The 9,518-nt window shown below is 34.5% G+C and overlaps 1 protein-coding gene across 1 annotated transcript in view; it reads right to left on the bottom strand.

Annotated features, from left to right (window-relative positions):
- The window catches only part of TASP1 (taspase 1), a 301,213-nt gene extending 291,941 nt beyond the window's left edge, over positions 1-9,272 (bottom strand). The window contains exons 1-3 of the mRNA XM_081289122.1: positions 8,673-9,272; positions 5,079-5,156; positions 4,433-4,473 (exon numbers count right to left, since the gene is read on the bottom strand). The gene's annotated coding sequence lies outside the window, so the exon portion shown is untranslated. The remainder of the gene's footprint in view (positions 1-4,432; positions 4,474-5,078; positions 5,157-8,672) is intronic.
- Between the last annotated feature and the right edge of the window lie 246 nt (positions 9,273-9,518).

Below are 9,518 nucleotides of genomic sequence, written 5' to 3' on the forward strand. Positions count from 1 at the left end.
AAACTTTGAACAATCCTGACTTAACAACAAGGGAAGAACATATTACAATTTAAGGGAAAAAATTAAAAATCAACAATGAGAATTTTTTTAAATTACACTGTTAGGTAAAAATCTGCACCTGATGTTAAACTGAAAAAAGGAGGTGAAGATTATGAAGCTAACTTTATAACAATGTTTTTCTTTGAATGACTTCACAAAAATATGCCTCCATTATCTTTTTTTTTTTTTTTTTTTTTTTTTTTTTTGGTGATGGTGTTGGGGATCAGACCCAGGGCCTTGTGTGTGCACTCTACCAACTGAGCTATATCCTCAGCCCCTTCAATTATCTTTTTTTAAAAAAAGAGGTGAAGTGGGGCTGGGGATGTGGCTCAAGCAGTAGCATGCTCACACCTGGCATGCGCGCAGACTGGGTTCGATCCTCAGCACCACATACAAATAAAGATGTTATGTCCGCCGAAAACTAAAAAATAAATATTAAAAAATTCTCTCTCTCTCTTTAAAAAAAAAAAAAAGAGGTGAAGTCTTCCTTTTTCAGTGTAAAACATAAATAGAAACATAAAAGTAACTTTGCTACCCAGTCCAAACAACAGCTACTATTCAAAGCACATTCTGTATCCCATTGTTAGTTACCAGAGCACATGAGATTATTTCATTAATATATTCATTACTGTAAATAGATATTTTCAATAAGAAATGTGTACAGTTTTCACAATGCTCTTCTATTTCCTTCATATTAAAATTATATTTTTGAACAATTTTATTTGCTAAATCCTAACAAAAATTTTGAGCTTTTTTTATCTTTCATGTTTTCATATTTCAATTTGTCTTAGTTTTTTAATATTCCAGCAGTATTAATAAACAACAGACTGAAATTTTTTTAAGTAGGTCCTTTATACTAGAAATAGTCTGAGAAGCACTGCAATATGGTATTTTTAAATTATTTTAATTCCTGGTTAAAGAGTTCATTTAGTATTTATTTTATAATATTTCACTTATAAGACAAATAGTTTAAAATCAAATATATGTATACACACACTGAAATGTTAAAATATTTAAATATATTCAAAGCACAGGAAAAAATTTTATTTCAAGTGGAGCTTTCAATTAACAGTAAATTAAAATGCCTATTTTTATTTCTGATTGTGGTAGTAGCTATCTTCATAACAATGTTTTTCTTTGAATGACTTCACAAAAATATGCTTTAATCATCTTTTTTTTAAAGAGAAAGAGATAGAGATAGCGAGAGAGAGAGAGAGAGAGAGAGAGAGAGAGAGAAAGAGAATCTTTTTTGTAGATGGACACAACACAATGCCTTTATTTTTATGTGGTGCTAAGAATCGAACCCGGGTCCCGCTCGTGCTAGGCGAGCGCTCTACCACTGAGCCACAATCCCAGCCCTTTTTTTTTAAATTTTTTTTAGTTGTTAAAAGACATTTATTTAATTTATTTATTTGTATGTGCTGCTGAGAATTGAACCCAGTACCTCACACATGCCAGGCAAGGCTCTACCACTGAGACACAGCCTCAGCCCCTCAATTACCTTTTTATTATTATTTTATTTTACTTCTTACAATATTTCTCTGAGATAGGCTACCATTTGACATGCAGCAGTTGACAAACTGGAATTTAGTGGTTCATCTGTCAACATAAAAATGCCATCATGTCTGGCCTGGCTACGAAATGAACTTGGGCCCACTGGAATTAAAAACATAAACACTTCTGAGTGAAACTAAGATCTTGGAAAACTAAGAGCTTCAGATTAAATAAAAACACATCCAGGAAGTATGAATTATTATTAACCCTCAAGCTATTCTCACTGTTATCTAATGTATTATTTCACAACTAACAAATTATAACATTTACAATTTATAATGAATATGCAAATATAGTAATAAATTATAACATCTACATTTTGTAATAAGGTTAAAAGTAATAGGCATTTTAAATGAATGAGAGATTTTAAAATATTGCTTCTCAAGGTTGCCTAAAGAGAAAAGGCAGAAGATGAACCAATATGCTATTTGATGAGCAATTTAACCTCCCTCGGAGACTATCTGAAATATATTTATTCAACAAATGATATAATCTCAACAAACCCCTTCACAAATGCCACCCCCAAACTTCTACTGGACTGAAAAATAAGGAACTCGAGTGAATGTACTATCCAATGTGCAATTCTGGCCTCCAATTCTCAATGATTCCTGAAATGTATTTTAATTCAGTTAGAAATGAAGCAACTTCAACTCCAACATCAGTTTTTGTTTAACACAGAACTCATTAAAGATCTGATAAATAGTTTCTAGAAATGACAAAAAGAAAATTTAAAAGGGCAAATGGTCAATCTTAGTTTACAGGAAAATTATACAATGGTTTAAACCAAAAGAAAGATACAAATAAAAAGAACTACACTCAAATACCATTTTTTACTTAGATTGGCAAACCTCAAAATACAAGATAACAGGTCTTGAGAGAACAAAGAAACAAAGCATTCATAAATTGCTAGAGGCAGCAAAAACTGGTACAACTCAATATGGGCAATTTGGCAAAATTAAGATATGAACCAAAAATATGTCTTGATGAAAGTGGATAAGGGGCTAGAGTCGTAGCTCAGCAGTAGAGCGCTTGCCTCTTCTGTGTGAGGCACTGAGTTCAATTCCCAGCACCACATATAAATAAGCAAATAAAATAAAGGTCCATCAACAACTAAAAAATATTTAAAAAAAAAGAAAGTGGTTAAAAATAAAAGCAACCACTGGAAAGAATGAGGAAGTACTTGATACAGATATGAAAATCTCAAAGACATTTGGTAAATTTAAAAAGGCATGGAAATAATTCAAATTAAATTGTTTCAAAGACATGCTACAGAAGTATATGCGGTGCCATGTGGAGGGGGGAAGCACATCAGCTAACTATATATGCAATGTATAAATATTGATGGGTATACCAAATATATAAATTATATATGTACATGTACATATTTCTTTATTTATGAATGGTTATCTTTTAAGGTTTTTATTTTTTTAAAAAAAAGTAAATGACAGCAAAGTGCATTACAATTCTTATTATACATATACAGCACAATTTTTCATATCTCTGGTTGTATATAAAGTATGTTGACACCAATTCATGACTTCATACATGTACTTTGAATAATGATGTCCATCACATTCCACCATCTTTGCTAATCCCTTGCCCCCTCCCTTTCCCTCCTTATGAATGGTTATCAAAAGGAGATGTCAGTGACCAATGAACAAAAGCAGGATGAAAATTTCACTGTTCATCCTTTTATATCTTTTGAACTTGGCCCATCTGAATGTGATAGTTACAAAAAAAAATGTATTTTCATGGAAACACTAATTAATGAGCTAAGTCCAACATCCAAAATAGGGCAAGCCTATAAGATTTCTCTTAAAAACTGCAGTAAAAAGGGAAATACCACATTCATAAGCCTCTTATCCTACCTAAGAAATACACAAAAACATGCCCAAAGATTCTCAAAGGGTCTTCTGTTGTTGTTGTTGTTGTTGTTTTGTTTTGTTTTGTTTTGTGGATCTTTAACTTACAGGACACATAAACTACAGAAAAGTCAAACTGGGAGGGAGAGGGTGGAATCACATTATTTAATCTCTAAAGTTAAGATTAGAGAGTAAATAATAATATAATGACAGTAGATTAACATTAAATATCCCTGTACAGTTTTATCATATTTATAAACATTATTAGGAATCATTATTTGAAACTGCTGCAACATACTCACACCAACACATTGACCTACAAGAAAGACATCTAACACTTTTAGGTAACACTCAAAATAGAAGGTTTCTAATGAAAGGAAATCAAAAGTAGTTGATAGTTTTGTGAAACAAAAAACAATATAGGAGTTGGGGGTTTAGCGCAGTGGTAGAGCCCTTGCCAAGCATGAAAGGCCCTGAATTTGATCCTCAGAACCACACACACAGAAAAAAAAAAATCTATAGACCATTTTTATAATCCCTTCATTTCTGAATAATATGTTTGAATATGAAAGTTTCTCAATTTCCTACAAGCAATGCAGTAAAATTCATTATGATTATTATCATTTCTGAACACTGGCAGCTTGTCCATAAACCACAATAGTTACTCAAAAGTTAAATATAAAGGTTTCATATGATCCAGAAAATTCCATTTCTAGGTACATACTCAGAACTGAAAACAGATATCCATCCACAAAAACTTGTACCTAGATATTTATAGAATTATTCAAACTAGCCCCCTAAAAATGAAAAACTCAGATATCCATCAAAAGACCATGTGTTTGGGGAGGCGGACTAGTAGATTCATAGAATGGAACATTTGCCACCTATAAAAAGGAAAGAAATGTTGATACATAACCACCACAATGTGAATGAACACTGGAAACACTGAAAGAGGTGAGACACAAAAGGCCACCTACTATATGATCCCATTTATATGAAATATCCAGAAGAAGCAAATCTAAAAAAAAAAAAAAACCAGAAAATAGATCAGTTGCTTGGGAATGGAGGGATCAAGGGGAAATGGAAGTAACTGCTAATGAGTGCAAAGTTTCTTTTTGTACTAATAAGAAATGTTCAAAAATTGGGGTGCTGATGACTGTACAACTCTGTGAATACACTAAAGATCACTGAATTGTACAATTTAAATGACTAAATTGTCAGATAAATTATATCTTAATAAAGCTATTTATAAAAAAGCAAACTTCTTGCTCTTCATAAATTACATCTTTTCCAAATTACTAAACCCAGTCACTCTTTTCTTAATCTTCTGCTTGCAACCTTCAATTCTCTAGATCACCTGCTCTCCTTTGGCAAGCATACCAATCTACTAAACTAGCTCTCTATGATCCCTCTGACTTCATTCTCAAATATCTCTTTTAGAAATTTTATGTACTGGGGGAAATTTCAAAAGTATCCTCTCAGCAAGTCAGATGATTCCTAACACTTTTTTTTTTTTCCTGGACAGCTCAAACTTGACTTTCCTTTTTCTCCTCCCCACAAATATCTAGTCTTTTTACCACATTATTCTATTTTTCTTACTAGCATTACCCTTTCCTAACTCACCTTAAAGTCCTCTGGGGTCTGGGAGTGTAGAGCACTTGCCTAGTATAAACAAGTTAGTTCCTGGGTGGATGCCCAGCACTACAAAAAAAAAAAAAAAAAAAAAAAAAAAAAAAAAAAAAAAAGCCCTTATAGTCATTTTGGACTCTACCCAAGTTTTCAAATCTTATAGGCTTCCTCCAGCATTTTTCTTATCTTGACCCTTGTTAAGCCTATACACTTTTTAGCATAATTTTTATAACATTTGTACTTTTCTTCCCAAATACAAGCTATCATAAAGCAACTATCTATAAAAGGCTGCCAAAATAAATCTCATAAAGAATAATTCCAATTAAAACAAATACCATGCCAAAAGACATGAGTAGACATTATATAAAAGAGGCAATATAAACTGGATATTCAATATTTAAGAAACAATATTCAAAGAAATACTAACAATGTACTGGCAGGATGAACTAATGTAACCATTGAAAAGGAATTTGTCAGTAAGTAGCAAGAGCCTTAAAATGTATAATATTGTATATACTATCTTTCCAGAGATACTCTATATACGAACTAGTCTATACAGACACAGTTAATAGTACCATGGATACCCCTAAGGAAAATTAGGAGACTGAGGAGCAAGGATGAAGGGGAAAGTTGATTTTCTAATAATGTTTTGCATTTGAATATTTTGCTCAGTATCAACTATTGAATAGAGACTATTTAACTTTGACATCTCTGAGACCAAGATGAATGTTAACTAACTTGAACATCAAGGCCAGGAAATAAAATCATAATAAAACATTGTTTTGTTTTTGTTTTTTTAACTCCAGAGACCTACATGGCACTACTTTAAGGTTTAAATCTTGACCTCATGTCTCTCAATGGTTTATTATTTTTCTAATGCATGTGATAACACTTTTTTCTTTAAACCATTAAGAAAACTACCAAGTCATGTTAGTTTGGAGTTCAGGTTTTTCACCCTAGCTGTGTTTAGTCTTTCAGAAGTGGTCTAAGGAGGAAGGACGTCATCTCACAGCAGAAAGCTTTTACAGAAATTCAACCCTTAAACCATTTCAACTGATGAATAAGGAACCTAGTGTTGTTGATGTTGTTGATGTTGATGTTGTCAATGCAGGTTTAATGCCTAATTAAATGAGCTCCAGAACATCTCTGACCCATTAATTCCACTTCTGAGAATATTTTCTACCAAAATTTTAAACACAGAAAGGATTTTAAGTCTTCTTTGCTGTGTTTAACATAGAATACAATTTTTTTTAATCTGGGAGCAACCTAAAAATTCAACACAGAGTTATGGTTAAAACAATGATTCATATATTTATGGCCAATTAATTTTCAACAATGGGGCTATGATATTTGATAGAAAATGGCACTCTTTTCAACAAATGCTGTTGGGGAAACTAGATAGCCACCAGCAAAAGAATGATCTTTTTTAAAAAATATTTTTAAAAAGATTGTAGATGGACTCAATACCTTTATTTTATTCATTTGTTTTTATGTGGTGCTGAGGATCGAACCCAGTGCTTTACATGTGCTAGGAAGTGCTTTACCACTGAGCTACAATCCCAGGCCCAAAAGAATGATCTTGATAACTAAATTATTTAAATTTAAAAAGAGGGCTGAGGGGCTGGGATTGTGGCTCAGTGGTAGAGCGCTTACCTAGCACGGGTGGGACCCGGGTTCGATCCTCAGCATCACATAAAAAATAAAGGCATTGTGTTGTGTCCATCTACAAAAAAGATATTCTCTCTCTCTCTAAAAGAAAAAAAAAAAAGAGGGCTGGGGTAGTGACTCAGCGGTAGAGTGTTTGTCTCCCACATGTGAGGCACTGGGTTCGATCCTCAGCACCATGTAAAAATAAATAAACAAAATAAAGGTATTGTATTCATTTACAACTAAACAAAATATTTTTTAAAAAATAAATTAATTAAAAAAGAATAAACTTTTTGAATTCCTATTTCATATTATATACCAAAATTAATTAGAAATGGATCAAAATCTAAACATGAATGAAGAGATATAAAATTCTTAGAAGGAAACACAGGGGTAAATATTTGTGACCATGGATTTAGCAATTATTTATTAGATATGACACCAAAACCATAAGCAACCAAAGAGACAAAAATATGTAAATTGGACTTCACCAAACTTTAAACTTCTGTACTTCAAAGGATACTATCTGAAAAGTGAAAAGACAATCCACAATATGGGAGGAAATATTAATATTGCAAATCAGATATCTGGTAAGGCACTGTTATACAGAATATAGAAAGAATTCATACAGATTACACTACTGGTGTGACTGCGCCGTGTTCAGCCAGAGGAAGGAGAAGTTAAGCTCCATTTGTGTACAATATGTCAAATGCATTCTAATGTTATGTATAACTAATTGGAACAAATTTTTTTTTAAAGAACTCATACAACTTTAAAACAAGACAACAAACAAGATTTCTCCATAGATATACAAAGAGCCACTAAGCACATGAAAAGATACTTAAGATTATTTGCCATCAGGGGAATGAAAAGCAAAACTACAATAAGCTATAATTTCATAAACACTAAGGTGTGTAAAATCAAAAAGACAGATAAATGTTAGCAAGAATATGGAGAATCATAACCTCCATAATCTGCTCAAAAATTTAAACAGAATTACCATACAATTCCATTTCTAGGTATATACCCAAAAGAACTAAAAACATACCTGCACAAAATCTTGTACAAAGATGTTTATAGAATTATTCAAAGTAGCCAAAAAGTGGAAACAACCCAAATATTCATCAACTGAGGAAGCACGAACAAAGTTTGGTATGTTCATATAATGGCATACTATTCATCAATAAAAAAAGAATGGGACTGGAGATGCTCAGTGATAGAGCACTTTTGCCTCTGTGAGGCCATGGGTTTTATTCCCAGCACCATCCTTCCCAAAAAGAGAAGGAATGAAGTAATGATACCTAGTCATGGATGAACCCTGAAAACATTGTTACCTGAAAGAAGCCAGGCACAAAAGGACAACTAGTATATGAATCTATTTACTTCAAATGACAAGAAAAGGAAAATACATACATACAGAAAGTAGATTAGCAGTTACAAGGAGGCATATTCTAAAGACTATAATGGGTACAGGATTTCTTTTGGAAGTGAAGAAATGTTCTGGAACTAAATAGTAGTGATGTGTGTACAGCTTTCTAAATACACTAAAAAACATTGGAATTTATAAAGTAAAAGGATGCATTTTATGGTATGTAAATTATATCTAAGTAAGAAAAAAACCAAACCAATAATCTATCCATACAATGGATACAATATATATAAATTGTCCTTTTTAGTTATAACCATATTTTACACATACAATGATCATAAATAGGCTAATGTTCATTTTAAAAAAACTAAAAAGAATTAAAATGCTGGTTTGCTGTAACTATAGGTGATCTCTTTTAAAATATTTTTGCATTTCCATATAATCTTTAATAACCACTGCCTTTTGTAAGTTGCGGAGAGGGGGAATCTTTATTTGCAACAAACAACAAAGTATTGAACTCCCAGGGCTATAATTAAAAATTCCTTAGCTTACAATTCAAAGATCTCACTCACATCGTCCCCAATATATCTTCCTTTTCCCTACAGAAGTGAAATAAAGACTCCCTCCTTCCGGAAACACGATGTCCTCTATTTTCAGACACCTCCAGCTCCTGCTTTTCACTCTCCACTCCAGCAGTTTCCTCTACTCAGTCCCTTCCTTCTCATCCCCCTTAACAGTTAAATGTTAATGTCCCGCAGGACTCTAACCAGGCCTCTACCCGGGGCTACTAGAACTCCACCCGCCCATCAGCACTAGAGCACATCCTCTAAGGTCTCTACCACTCTCTGGGGACTCCGAGACACCTCCAGCCTGAGAGTGCAAAGTGGGTAAAAGACTGCGAGAAGCCCGCAGTCTTCCCTGGACAGGCGCTGAGACCGCCAAGCAAGAGACAAGGCTGGAAAGGGACTGGAAAGGTACTTGGCAAGGGCCCCACGCGCGACCGAGACTAGGGAATGAAGAACATCCTGGGCCCCCTCCGCTAGCCCAGGGCAGGGGGCGTCCTGCGCATCGGCCCCGCCAGCTCAGAGAGAGACGTCCCAGCTAGCCTGCGGGGCCCACACAGACAGCTGCGCGGCGCCGACAGCGGCGCGGACAGTGTGAGAAAAAGGGACACTCACCCGTGTCAGCCTAGAGCCCTCACTGCACCGGAAGTAGTCACCCGCCCGTTGCCAGGGTGAGGAAGCGGGAGTGACGTATAGCCTTCCCATTGGTCGCTAGCAGTACCACGTGTCCCGGAAGCAGCTGCACCACGCGCTGCTCTGATTCCGTCTTCTGGTCCACAGCGGCTCACCTGGCCTCAGAGGTGCGATCTGAACTCCGCTTTGGGCCTCGTTTTTTGAGGTGCGCAGGCGCCGTTC

The sequence above is a fragment of the Spermophilus citellus genome (genome assembly GCF_964194105.1).
Source record: "Spermophilus citellus genome assembly, chromosome: 4".
NCBI lineage: Eukaryota > Metazoa > Chordata > Mammalia > Rodentia > Sciuridae > Spermophilus > Spermophilus citellus.